At 33.3% G+C, this 14075-nt stretch overlaps 1 protein-coding gene across 2 annotated transcripts in view; it reads left to right on the top strand.

Moving 5' to 3' along the window:
• Positions 1–14075, top strand: part of LOC106878318 (SPRY domain-containing SOCS box protein 1) — a 138645-nt gene that overhangs the window by 120247 nt on the left and 4323 nt on the right. The gene's annotated exons all lie outside the window — the stretch shown is intronic.

Raw genomic sequence — 14075 nt, 5'->3', positions numbered from 1 at the left:
GTGTGTGTGTGTGTGTGTGTGTGTGTGTGTGTGTGCACGCACACACAACTAAGCACATAAATGCGAAAAACTGGTGGATAAGTAATACTTGAATACCTAAGGTAGAATAATATGCTTTTACTACAGCTGCAAAACTGTTACTCAGTTTAACATTCCCATTTGTTATGCAGCTTTATTAAAAGTGTATACACACACACACACACACAAACACACACACACATGTATTTGTGTGTGTGTGCATGCATGCGTATAATGTGCAGGATGAAAAGAGAATTAATTTTCTCTCAGATGCCTCGTTTGTTGGCTAGACTAATAGAAAGCAATCAGTTTTTTGGTAAACTTAGAATCAGTGGCTGGTCAAAATATCCTGAAAGCACACTGACCTGCCAATACACTTAATAACGATTGATGTCTTGCAGACTTTCTGCTAGTGAGACTATTTGTTCATCATAGCAATACCACTTAGATAATAAATTACCTGTATGGTGTGTGTGTTTGATAGATTTGGTTATATAACAAATATAACTTATTACATGTTCCCAAATATGTGTAGATACATGTATATAAATGTGCAGGGTGTGTGTGTGTATGTAAAGCCTAGCAAAGATGAAGGTTTTAGGTAAAAAAGATTACAGGATTCTAATACCTTTGGAGAAGTAGCTTTTTTCAGTATGCAGAAAAGGTGCAGGTAGAAACTCTATATGCTGTGCTCAGTATAATCTTTGAACACAAGAGACGTAGTGGAATCATGGGCAGATGATCAGAGAACATAAGCTTCATATGTGTCAGATACATTGGAGCAGTATGTACTGTGTTTGCCACTCTCTTCCCCATTCATTTCTGAAACCTACCTGACATTGTCATCCCACTCAAGTTTTTCCCCTGTCAACTTCTTCGCTATCAGTCATATCCTACTCCCTCCCTCACTCTAGGCTCTCTTCCCCTCTCAGTTTTACCCACCTCATAATTTGAAGTTTCACCCTGTCACTACTATTCTTAATATTTTCTCCCTCCACCCTTGTGCTCACACACTTTCTTCTAAACATGTTGCCATGTAGTTTCTTTACAGCAAGCCATACTTTCTGATCCTAGCATGAAGTTACTCCTTTGAGTTTGTTGTCTTGCATGCTCCTTGTAGCATGAAAAGAGCTTACACTTTATGCTATAATGTGGTTGGCATTGGAAGAGCATCAGGCCATAGAAACTATAACAAAGCAGACCCAGAAGTATGATGCAGTCCTGGGCCCTCTGCATCCTGTCAGATCATCCAGTCCATACCAGCATGGAACATGGACATTAAATGATGATGATGATGAAATATGTATATATGCATCAATATAAGATCTACTTGATTGTGGTAAAACAGCTAGTTAGCTTCTAACATATACACAACTTGTATGAGATAAATCAAAATAATAATCAGTCAATGAAAATTTATTAATCACTATATCAAATAGATTTGCCCCCATATCAAAATTAAAAAGGTAATCCCAACAAGATGACAGATTCTATACAACTCCAGTTGAAAACCAACTTGCGTTATTCAGTATGAGGATAGTAGATATAAGAATGAAAGGAATGCAAAAAGCAGTTACGCACTATGTGTTTGCAAAGTGGACAAAATCAATATTTTGAGTTATGAGTTATGCAACCATTTGTCGCAATGAATTAGTCAAAAAATCTCTTGGATAATTCATTGCTGCAAACAGTTGCTTGCACAACCAGCAGTCTGCCCCTGAAGAAAAGGTAGACATCATCATTATGGAGTTGTTTTAATAACTCCATTACATGGATTTCATCCACTTTGGAAACATATGTAGTGCATAACTGCTTTTTCCATTCCTTTCATTCACATATGCATATATATATATATATATATATATATATAATATAAATGATTGTGTGTATGTATGAATATGTAGTTATTTGTATATATACACACACGTGTGAGTAGATATATGTGTTTGCATGTATGTATATTTGTTTAAATCTATGCAGGTGTGTGTGTGTATGAGAGAGAGAGAGAGAGAGAGAGAGAGAGAGATATGATGATGATGATGATAATATGAAGAAAATGTTCCCTTGATCTTATATTTCTAATTGTATTTATCCATCAAAACGTTGTAGAAACCTTTCAATAAAGAAACCAGAAGGTAATTAAATCTTTTCTTGATCAGCTGCTTTGTGTTGATTATGTAGAAATCTAACGATTGCCAATGTTCGTTTATTTCCAAATCAAATGAACGTCTCTAAACAACAGTTTATAGATTGCATGTGTGTGTGTGCCTGCACGTGTGTGTGTGTGTGTGCATGCACATGTATGTATGTGTTTTTGGCAGTTTGGTTTTAATAGAGAGATATGGAAAATACACATTTGTTTCTTGTAAAGTAGAAATATTTCTTTGTTTGATAATTACAAAAATGTCTGCAATAATTTTCTCTTTCTACTTCTGTTGTTATTATTATTATTATTATTATTATTATTATTACTATTATTACTATTATTATTATTATTATTATTATTATTATTACTATTATTATTATTATTATTACTATTATTACTATTATTATTATTATTATTATTATTATTATTACTATTATTATTATTATTATTATTATTACTATTATTATTATTATTATTATTATTAAGGCTGCAAGCTGGCAGAATTGTTAGCAAGCTGGGTAAAATGCTTGGCGACATTCCAGCAGTTTTTACATTCTAAGTTCAAATCCGGCTGCGGTCAATTTTGCTTTTCATCCTTTCAGCTCCATAAAATGAGTACCAGTTGATCACTGGGGGTCGATGTAATCGACTAGCCCCCCTCCCCCCCAAATTTCATGCCTTGTATTTCTTGTAGAAAGGTATTATGATTATTATTCCACTGAGGTCAACTTCGACTTTCATCCTTTTGGAGTTGATGAAATAAGTACCAGTTATGCACTAGGGTTATTGTAATCAGCTAGCTACCCCCCCCCTCCAAAACTTCAGGCCTTATGCCTCTAGAAAGGATTACTAAGGGTGGTGAGCTGGCAGAACTATTAGCATGCGTAGCAAGACACTTACAACATTTCATCTGTTTTTACATTTTGAGTTCAAATTCTGCTAAAGTTGATTTTTGCTTTTCAATCCTTTTGGAGTCAATAAAATAAGCACTTGCTGAACATTGGGGCTAATATAATCGACTAGGCCGAAACAGCTGTAAGATTAAACTTCTGTTCATCCTCTAATTCCTTATGTACTTTGTACTTCTATATGTAAACCAGGTTGGCAAAATAACATAGTCTGCCATAGACACCTGTGCTTTGGTTCTTTCTTTCTTTTTCTTTCTTTTTTTGTCACTTTTGCTATGAATTAAATTAATGAATTCAACGGGATACACCGTCTGCAAGTAGTTGGGTTCAGCATATTATCCTCCATTTTCTAATTGTTATACAAATTTTGGGTAAAACCTCCACTTTTACCTGCTCCCATTGATTGCACCTAGTATAGCACTAGTGTAGCAATAATTGGGTACCCTCCCAGCAGTATACTGGATAGATACTATCCCTTAGTGGGTTGAACCCCCAACCCCTAACTCTCTCACGTTATATATATTTTTATATATATATATATATATATATATATAGTTGGAATTTACAAAAGAAAAAAAAGACAAAGACGGGTGTGTAAACAACAAACAGATGTATTAGTTTAACGTTCAGGAAGTGAGAAAGTGTTTTACATTTCGAGCCTACACTCTTCAACAGGAAGGAACACAGAAATAAGCAGAGAGAGAAAATAAAAAAGGTTTTGTGGCTAGTGATCAATCATGGTGAATGAAATATATATATATATATATATAAGTATATATATATAAGTATATAAATGAAAAACAATGTGAAAAAATAGTGCTTGAATACCAAAGGTAGAGTAATATGCTTTTATTGAAGCTCATTAAAAGTATATATATGTGTAGCACTGTGTGTGTGTGTGTGTGTGTGTATGTGTGTGTGTGTGTATCTTGGAAGGATGTATGTAGGATACTGTTAATTTTTCCTATTTTTTGTGGGTTTTTTTGTGTTTTTTTTTTCATTCCCTGACTCTTCTCTGAACCTCAAATTTATTATGTTGCAGCTGTTGCTAATATAACCAAACTTGTACTAACCCAGTGGCAGTGATGTATTTAAACTATCTTATTTCTGCCATTAAGTTCACTCTTTTATGTTATTCTTTTGGTTTTTTTGTAATATTTCTTTCTCAGATTCTCCTTCATTTCTCTTATCTTGTACTATATACTTTATCAGGTCTTAATTAACTACTTATATTGGCGTTCCACTTCCATCTAATTCCTTCATTTGACTGTTTTCACTTGAGATCATTATTATTATTTTTCTTTTTTTATTTTTTTGTTGTATTTTATTTAGTTTTTTTTATTACCATCTTTGTCTCTTTTAAGTTAGTTTTCTGGACATGTTTTATTTTTTCTATTCAACTAATTAATTTATTTTAATTTTAATCTACATTATGCATTTTCTTGGGTTGGTTTATCGAAGAATAACTACCCCCCCCACCACCACCACACACACACGTGTGTGTGTATGTGTGTGTGATATGGTTTATCCCTTTACCATTTGGTTTACTCCATTTATTCACATTGTTTTGAATTAATTGTGCATTATCTCAGCTTTGAAATTTTAATAATATAATTGTTTATTTGTAGAATGACATTGTTGAGTAGGTGTGATAGGCTGGATGCAGTCGATTTGAACATAAAACCAGTAGAATATTTGGGCTGCATATGGCCAGTTTAAATGCTAAAGCGTTATATTTTAACAATGCCATTTTTGGATAGTTTTGTATTGCAGATCGTCATCATACCCATCGCCACCACCATCACAGCATCGTCATTATCAGTGGTGCTATTAATGATGTTAATCTATCAAGTGAAGGAGCTTTGCCCTCTTTCAATGGCAGCCTTTTCTTTGTCAACTCCTGTCAATGGATAATCAACATTACCTTCTTATTCTGAGTATTGTCACTTTCATCAAGGTTCTTATTCATCTAATACTCATTCCATTTAGCTCCTCCCCTCTTCCTCCTCTTATAGAATGTGTGCTGCTATTTATATCCCTTCAACACTAAAACCATTACTCATTAGTTAAGCCATTGTACTCTTTGCAATACTTAATTTATCCATTGTACTCTATGCAATATTCAATCTAGCCATTGGATTCTGCTCAATACTCAACCCATCCATTGTATTCTGTCCAATACTCAGTCCATACATTCTATTCAATATGCAACCTATTCACTGTACTCTACCCAATATTCAATTCAATAATTATTACTCTACTCAATATTCAAGCTATCCATTGCATTCTGTTCAATCAATCCCTAGTACTCTACCCAAGGCTCAACCAATCTATTATACTCTATTCAATATTCAATCTATCTGTTGTACTCTACTCGGTACTTAATCCCTCTATTGTACTTTATTCAATCCATTGTACTCCACTCTGTTTAATTGTTCCAGTTCTTGCACAAAATAATCTCTACATACTACCTTAGTCTTCAGGTTAACATACGATCTAATGTTCACAGAACCTTTATATTGCTCTGTTCTTTATTAAACTTTAGAACACTCAACCCTCTTTTGCTTTCCTTATCTCTTCATCTTGTTGTTGATGTAATTGAATTTGCTTTAACCACTTTCTCTATGGTAATCTTAAATGGATTGGATCTCCAACTGTCATCTGGATTTTAATCCAATTAAAAGTATAAAAGGTGTATTATTTCTTTGTCCAAACTAGTTGATCTGATTAGTGGAGAACAATTGGATTCGCTTTTATGTAGTATTTCAATCTGCTCTAATATTTCAGCTAAACATAAAAATGTCCTCTTTCTATCTTATCCGTTCATTCTTATAAGTTTTTTTTTAAAGTCTTTGTTGTTTTATTTCTTATTATTTCTGTATGTCCTTACAAAGCTGGATATTTACTCTTTAATATTTTTGTTATTATATCTCAGTTGAAACGTACTGATATTGTTTAGATTCATTTTGAAAACAATGAAGAATTTAGTGAAATAACTTTCTCATTATTAACCCTTCTGATGCCTTCTGTCTCTAACTCAGTTTCAAAGTGATCTAAGCTAAAACCTGCCAAAATTTCTTAATTTACATTCCAAACGCCCAGGTTAAAAGATAAAGATATTTTACTAAATACTTCATTATTTTCAAGATTAATTGAAACAAAGAGAGAAATGTAGTTAAAAGATGGTTAAGCTTTAGGATGAATTATGAAAATATGATGCAAGGTTTCAATATAGATCACTTTAAAATATAAAGTTTGTATCATAGAACCATGCGCAGTGTGAGATGGGTCAGTATCAAATGGATTTCAAATGGTGTACTGTTTCTTTTTGCTGTAGGTAGTGCACAAAATGGTGTGTGTTTCCCAGCATATAAGTTGATGTATATAGTATAAACATGTGGTGTAAACATTCAAACATCAACATTTTTCCAAATCCTACTGCATTTCACAAAGAGATTTTGGTTTGAAAATTTGACTTGTATGATGGAAAATATGGTGTTTTTACCAAGTTGTCTGAAATAATGACTGTAATACATATTCTTTGTAATGTACCTTCATGACTGTAACAAAGTTTAACTCTGAGTGAACCTATGGTCATTAGTCCTGCAGCTTTATGACCAGCATTGCGTGTGTGTGTGTGTGTGTTTGTGTGTGTGTGTGTTTGTGTGCGCATGCGCCACATAAACAGAACTGAAACAATATATGCAACTTTGGTTGTTAGAGCAATAGTGCCACTACTTCATTCTCTGTGATCCTTAGAAATATGTTTTTGAAGAAATTACTCTTGCACCTAATTTCAACAATACCTATTAACATAGACCAGTTAATTGAGATTTCTACTGCTTTGTTTTGGGTTGTGTGTAGGGCTCATGTTATGCTGTGTGTAAGGATCAAACTATGTTATCTGTGTAGGAGCCAAGTTGTGTGTGTAGTTATCAAATTGTACTATATGTAAGGACCTAATGATATATTCTATGTAGGGATCAATCATACATTTTTTGATTTTTAATGTTTTAGAACATTGTGAAATTCCAACAATAAGAATTCAATGTATAAATCATATTCTTTGGACTTTTATATATGCCTGATTCTGTGTGTTTGTGTTAGGCATGTAGATTTTCCATGCACATACAGAAGTGTGTTGATGTTCTTTATGGAAACACCAGACTGGTTTACCTTGTTTGTCAGAAACAAAATGAAAGAACAATATATTCAACGAGTCATAATCAACAGTAATATTAGACATTAACAATTAATGGAACCATAAATTAAAATTAATATTCAGATGCATTACCAGAATTTGTGAATGTTCTTAAGAACTTTCAGTGTCTTCAGTTAGAATCCGTGCTTATTATCTCTGATTAAGTATTTTTTAGATCATTAAGAATTAAGATGTAATAGTAATAAAGTCATTAATTTTCCAATGTTGGTGTAGGATTTAGGGTAAAATTAGTCTTAATTTGTTTTTGAGCTAACAAAGTTCATTGTTGTCCTAAATGAATTAGTTTGATGAAACATATCAGGACAAACATTAACATTTTCCTACAAATGTGACAGGTCTGCTAACAGTTATGGTGTCAAGTTGGTGCATTTCGATTATGAACAGACATGCTGGTATCTTGTCTTATTTCTCTCTCTCTCCTAATCACAAGACAGGGTGGGGTGGGGTGAGCTGTTTGGGCGGTGGCTTCTGATTTGCACATGTGACTAAATGTCTGCTTAAGAACAGCTGCAAATAATATGATTAAAAAAGAAATAACGAAGTTTTTTTTTTGTTTTGATTATCTATAATATCCAAATTCATTGTATGGTTATTGCATTCTTTAATACATAGAACCAGTTTCCACTAAATTGAACATATAACTCCTATGGCTTTTTGACTGGCATTATGTGTGTATGTGTGTGTGTGTGTATATATATATACATATATATATATATATATATATATATATATATATATATATATATATATATGGTGGTGGGGAATGACTGTCAGTGGGTGTGACTCTGTGTGAGTGTGCATGCGTGCACACACACATACACACACACTCACACACACAGTAAAACCATTTTGAAACTGTAATTGTGTGATTAATACATTAACTATCCAAACATTTTATACTACTCTTCAACAATTGCACTGCAATTGCATTGTTAGAATGAAGCTGTCAAAATTCCCAAACTTTTTGTCACATGATGGGCATGGAAACATTAAGGTAACATAAAATACTTCATAGCTCTGTAATTAGAAGTAGTTTATAATTTCATGTGGCTGTATGGCAAGAAGTTTGCTTCCCAATTATATGGTTCCGGGTTCAGTCCTACTGCATGGCACCTTGGGCAAGTTTCTTCTACTGTAGCCTCAGGTCAACCAAAGCCTTGTGAGTGGATTTAATAAACAAAATAAAAGAAAATATATATCTATTTGTCCCAAGAAGAAATGGGACAAGATGGTGAAGCATGATCTCCTGATGTTGAGTCTCATGGAGGTGGTGACAAATGATTGAGACCTTTGGCGATTTGCTGTGCTTGAGAAGACCAGTCAAGCCAAGTGAAATCATATTCATGGTCAGTACCAGTGATGCATAAGAGCCACCCACTTCACTCTTGGGGTGGTTGGTATTAGGAAGGACGTCCAGCTGTAGAAACCAAGCCGAATCAGGTTGGAGACTTGTACAATTCTCAGGCCATCAAACTGTCTGACCCATGCCAGCATGGAAAACAAACACTAAATGATGACGATGACAAATGTGTTTGTGTTTGTCTCCCAATACCACTTGACAACCAATGTTGACTTGTTTACGTCCTTGTAAAGTACCACTTTGGCAAAAGAAAGCTGATAGAATAAGTACCAGGCTTAAAAATAAGTAACTAGGGTCACTATGTTTGATTAAACCCTTCAGAGCGGTGCCCCAACTTGGCAACAGTCTAATGACTGAAACAAGTTGAAGATAAGAGATAAACTGATAAAACAAAGAAATGTCTTACATTTGGAACAACCAGGAGTGCTAATTTCTTCAGTTGCAGATGTATTTTGTTAGTAAAGCTAACATGAAAGGTTTGCCAACGCAGAAGATGAAGCAGAATAAACTGATACAGATTGTTTTCTTTTATAATTAAGACAGAATATGAATATATTTATATTTAATATCACTTGATTAATAACCTTATAACATGCATTTCAAAGCTCCTCTACGGTTATCAGCTACTATATACTATCACACACCAGGAATACTCCTTTTACTATAATATGTGAAACAATCAGCAACTGACAGCTGTTGCTAATGCATAGAAACACTTGTTGTGATTTGGATTAAAGCCTGTTCATTCTGGGATAGTTTTATAAGACATCCATGTGATATATATTCAAGTTATGCAATAGAAGCAGCTCTAGAGTAAAGTTTTCATCTGCAAAACATATTTAATGCATGTGTATCAAGAAGCTGCAGTTTTGTGTCTGGGAAAAATCCCTTTATAAATGTATTGCATTAAAATGCTGTAGCTTCTGGCTTTTTGGCAATAATACACTTACATTATGTTATATGTATATTGGTCTTTCCTGTAGTATATGACAGATGGGTGTTCTACAGGTTTTTGCTGAACAACCTGTGCATTTCATTTATTTGCTGTAATAAAATTTTGGTGCTGTACATTAATTCACTCCCTCCATCAAATTGACATTACCTTTACAGGTGTATGGTATGCCACACAGATGTCAAAGTGAATGCAGAGCAATGTGAAATGAAGTATTTTGTTCAAGAACACAATGCACCATCTGCAGGAATTGAAACTGCAAACCTGCAATCATGAGTGAGACATCCTAATCACTAGGTCACATGCCCTCACTATGTTTTGTGTGTGTGTGTGTGTGTGTGTGTGTGTGTGTGTGTGTGTGTGTGTGTGTGTGTGTGTGTAGTTGGGAGTGAGAGAGAGAAGGAAACAAATATTTTTTTCATACATATTGTCTGTGAGAAGAATTTTCTCCTGGGACTGTTTCTGCAGTGAAAAGTCACCATGCTTGCATGTACAAAAACATGTTAAATATGAGTGCACATGATAATTTGTTTCCAACTGCTGGAAATTGTATTAAGGTTTCTCTCTGCAGGTCTGAGTAATTTTCAAAGTGAGGAGTTTAATCATGTCTTTGATATAATAGAGTTCTCTCATTAAATAAGTTCTCCAATATCTAGTAACTAGTGTTGCTCATTTTTGTTTAAATATGCAAATTATGTAGGCTGTAGATTGTGTCCTTTGTACCTTGGCTGCTGAAGATAGGTGAGGACAATTATCTGACTAATAATGCTTATTGAAGCAGAAGCATAAGTCCAAGATTGTCCTTTTATCTCTGGAAAATAAACCTGCCATTTTCCTTAATGATTTGTCAATTTTGGAAAATTATTGATTCATGAGATTGTCTTCTTTCTCATACGGAGCTGTTCTCAACTGCCATTTGGTAATTGTGATATACCCTGTAGAGGTAGAAATAGTTTTAATAAATCAAGATTTTATGTTGTATGGTAATTGATATCCCTATATTCATTCATATACAAGCCACTGGCTTCCTTGAATTATTTCTCTTTTCTTTCACGTTTAATTTATTCAACTACTACTCAGTTGTATTTCTCTTCAAAATATACAATCATTTCATGATATTATTTTCATGTTTGACCACCTCTCTACTGTCTCTGAATAATTTTTCTTTGTTCTCACATTATCCCATCCAACTTTTTTTTCTTTTTGGTTTTGATTGTTGAATCTTTTAATCATTATTCTCTGAACTTGTCTGTCGAGAGTATGCAGTCTGTCTGCAAACTAACTCATGAAAAACACTGATTCCTTTGTCTGTGGAAACTGGCATCCTCTAAAATAAGAGAACATAAAAATATCTGGAGCACTTATGGTTCCTACATTGCTTTTACTTCAGTCTTCTGTAAATGTCGATGTGTTATATAGATTGCAAACTGATTTGTTATAATGCCAAAACTTCTAATATTACAGTATTTTTATGGTCTACTAAAATTGTATTATGGTACCATTAAATTATGGATATAGTTTTAGAATAATTGGTGTGCCGATGCCATTTCTGGAATATATGTGGTTTTGATTTGTTTCGAATGTCGACTTAAATTAGAGATTGGTTAAGCTTGTCATATTCTGGATCTTCCACCTATGTTCATAATACAAAAGATTATTATTTCCAGTTCAAATAGGTTCCTATCAAAAGGCAAATATAATTGGAAGGGAAGTTTTGTGGTTACACGCACACACACACACACACACACACACACGTGTGCATCCTCTCTCTCTCTCTCTCTGTCTCTCTCTCTCTCTCTCTCTCTTTCTCTCTCTCTCTCTCTCTCTCTCTCTCTCTCTCTCTCTCTCTCTCTCTCTCTCTCTCTCTCTCTTCTCTCATAAATCAGAATGGTTTTCTAATATAAAGGGACAAAAATGAGTGTGGAAGCACTAAAGTAGAAAGATAATAGATTACATATGCATCAAGGTGATGATAAATTATATTGTAGTCTATAACAAGTTTATTCTTCCAGTATTGACATAAGTTTGGTTATTTCCTACTAACATTTATCCCTTTATGCTTATATATTGAAGTAAGATGGATTATTTCTACAGAAATGACAGAGATAGCAATACTTAGGTTATGAAATTCTCTGTGTATACAAGGCATTAATTTTGCAGTTTTCAATCAATGCAAATAATGCAGCATTATTATGTTTTTTTATCTTCATCAAAATTAGAATTAAATTTATCATCAAGTCTTTTACTTTACTTCTTTGATGACAGTAATTGTTACAATGATAGTTTTTAGTTAGATTTTTCTGAAGAATATATTTTACAAAAATAAAATTTAGGTGTCTTCAGAATCAAGATTTTTTAAATTTCATTTTCTTTTTTTACCTGTTCTTATGAATGTGTTTCAAGTTGTGCCTAAGTTTAAAACTACTGGAATGAATAAATTATATATTTTTTAGTTCAGCTTCAGTTCAGGTCTGTTTTGCATTTTTTGTTCTTTCTGGAATCAGTTTTAGTTTTCCTCTCTTGAAGTTCAAAACTACAAGTACCAGTCATATACTAGGCTTGCTCAGTTCATTGAACTGTGCAACTTACCTATAGAATTTTGTTTTGTGTCTCATTACAGTTAGTTAGCATTAATAGTTTCCTTTTTCAGTTTGCAAGTACAAAAATTAAACTGACCTTCAAAAGCAGGGGATTTTTTGAGGTCTTTTTTTCCCAATCCTTTTAAATTGTACAACTAAGTAAACCTGCTGAAGATAAATGTTTTATTTCACAGGAAAAATGATAGGACTTCAATACCAGTCAGGAAGGGGCCATGCTTAAAATGCAGAAAAATCTTGATAAGAATTTTGTATGGTGTTCCAGTGTAAGTTTTTGGCAGCCAAAATCCATGCTATGCCACTGAGTTCAGAAAAGTTTGGTTGGTGCATATGGTGGAAGGGATGGGAAGAGAAAGCGGGGTATATAAGATAACTAGTAGAGTCTGAACCATTCTCTACAGGTCACACTTTCATTCAGGCCAACAACCTATTTTTCTTTCTTTATCTCAAGTAATATCTACTCAAATTTCATTTCCTTTCTGTTTTTTCTTTTTTTTTTTGCTTTTTATTTTATGATGCCTCTGGCGGGTCATTACACCAATAATTTTTTTTTTAAATTATTTCCCTTATCTTTTCTCTAAATAATCATGTTTTCCTAAACAAGACAAGGTCAGGATAAAAAAGAAGGGGATATAAATTCATGCAAGTTCAACCTTTATTGAATTGCAAATTTTTTTTCTGCTAATTACATTTAGGTGATTCACCTTGAGCATGAATAGTTGGATAATAATGATGTTAATTGGCCAATTATCTTTGTTTTAAACAGATGGTGTTGCCCCTTAACATGTGTTCTTAACGATTCAAGATCATGTTACTGCCTTCAAACAAATTAGTTTATGTTTCCATAAACTCAGTGAGTTTGTGTCATACAGCTGTAGTGTTTGTTAACTAATCTAATAACAGTTGCCATTTCTGTCCAACATATTTACTATAAGCAAAAAATAACACGCAAAAAGAAAACCTTTATTCACTCGATAGTTCCTTTATTTTACATCAACTGATCCAACATATGCATATGGCTTAGTTTCATTCATTCTTACCGTATTGAAACATTATTTTATAGATTCTCATTGTTCTCTAAGGTAGTTCATGATTCTTTCAGTATCGCGGTCTCAAAGCGACGAAAATATTTTGGCAAATTAAATTTAAATGTTGAAGTGAATCTAACTGTTTTTGTGTGTTTCTTAAATGGCTTATAAACACCTTCCACACTGCAATTGTATATATGTATATATATATATATATATATATAAAAGCAAGTTAAATTTGGCAGGCTACTACAAGCTTTGTTGCTCATGATGGTAATTACCATTATTGTTATTGATCTTCGAAGATGAATTTCCATTTCATCAATGCCTCTACAAATAAGGTAAATCTAGAAGACTATCTTCGTCAAATGTATTTCATCATTGTCATCATTTAACATCCTTGTGCCACAGATTGGATGGTTTGAGAGAATCTGACTAACCTGAGGAATATGTTGGTCTACAACATCTGCTTTGGCATGAATAGTACAGCTGGAGGATCTTTTTTAAAACGGGGGCCACATTTTTCATTAACGAAACACTTTGAAACTTGGAACACTGGTAGAAGGTGTCATATAAAACATCTTTTTCTCTTAGTCTTCTTAAAAAAAAAAGAAATCCATAAGTTATTCCATGTTAAAGTTGTCGTATTTCTGTAATTTCAACCAATCACTGACGTCCATTCAGGGTTAGGGTTAGGGTTAGGGTTAAAGCAAATTTAAAATGAAAAAAGCAAATAAAACGAAGGTATGGAGATTAAATACACTTTACATCGCTTAATCAGCCGAAGGAGTAAATGTAAACAACTGAATACTTGTCAGTGATTGGTTGAAATTATCGAAATAAG

Source organism: Octopus bimaculoides, chromosome 12 (genome assembly GCF_001194135.2).
Source record: "Octopus bimaculoides isolate UCB-OBI-ISO-001 chromosome 12, ASM119413v2, whole genome shotgun sequence".
In the NCBI taxonomy this organism is placed as follows: domain Eukaryota; kingdom Metazoa; phylum Mollusca; class Cephalopoda; order Octopoda; family Octopodidae; genus Octopus; species Octopus bimaculoides.
This window is presented reverse-complemented; position numbering and strand designations above follow the sequence as displayed.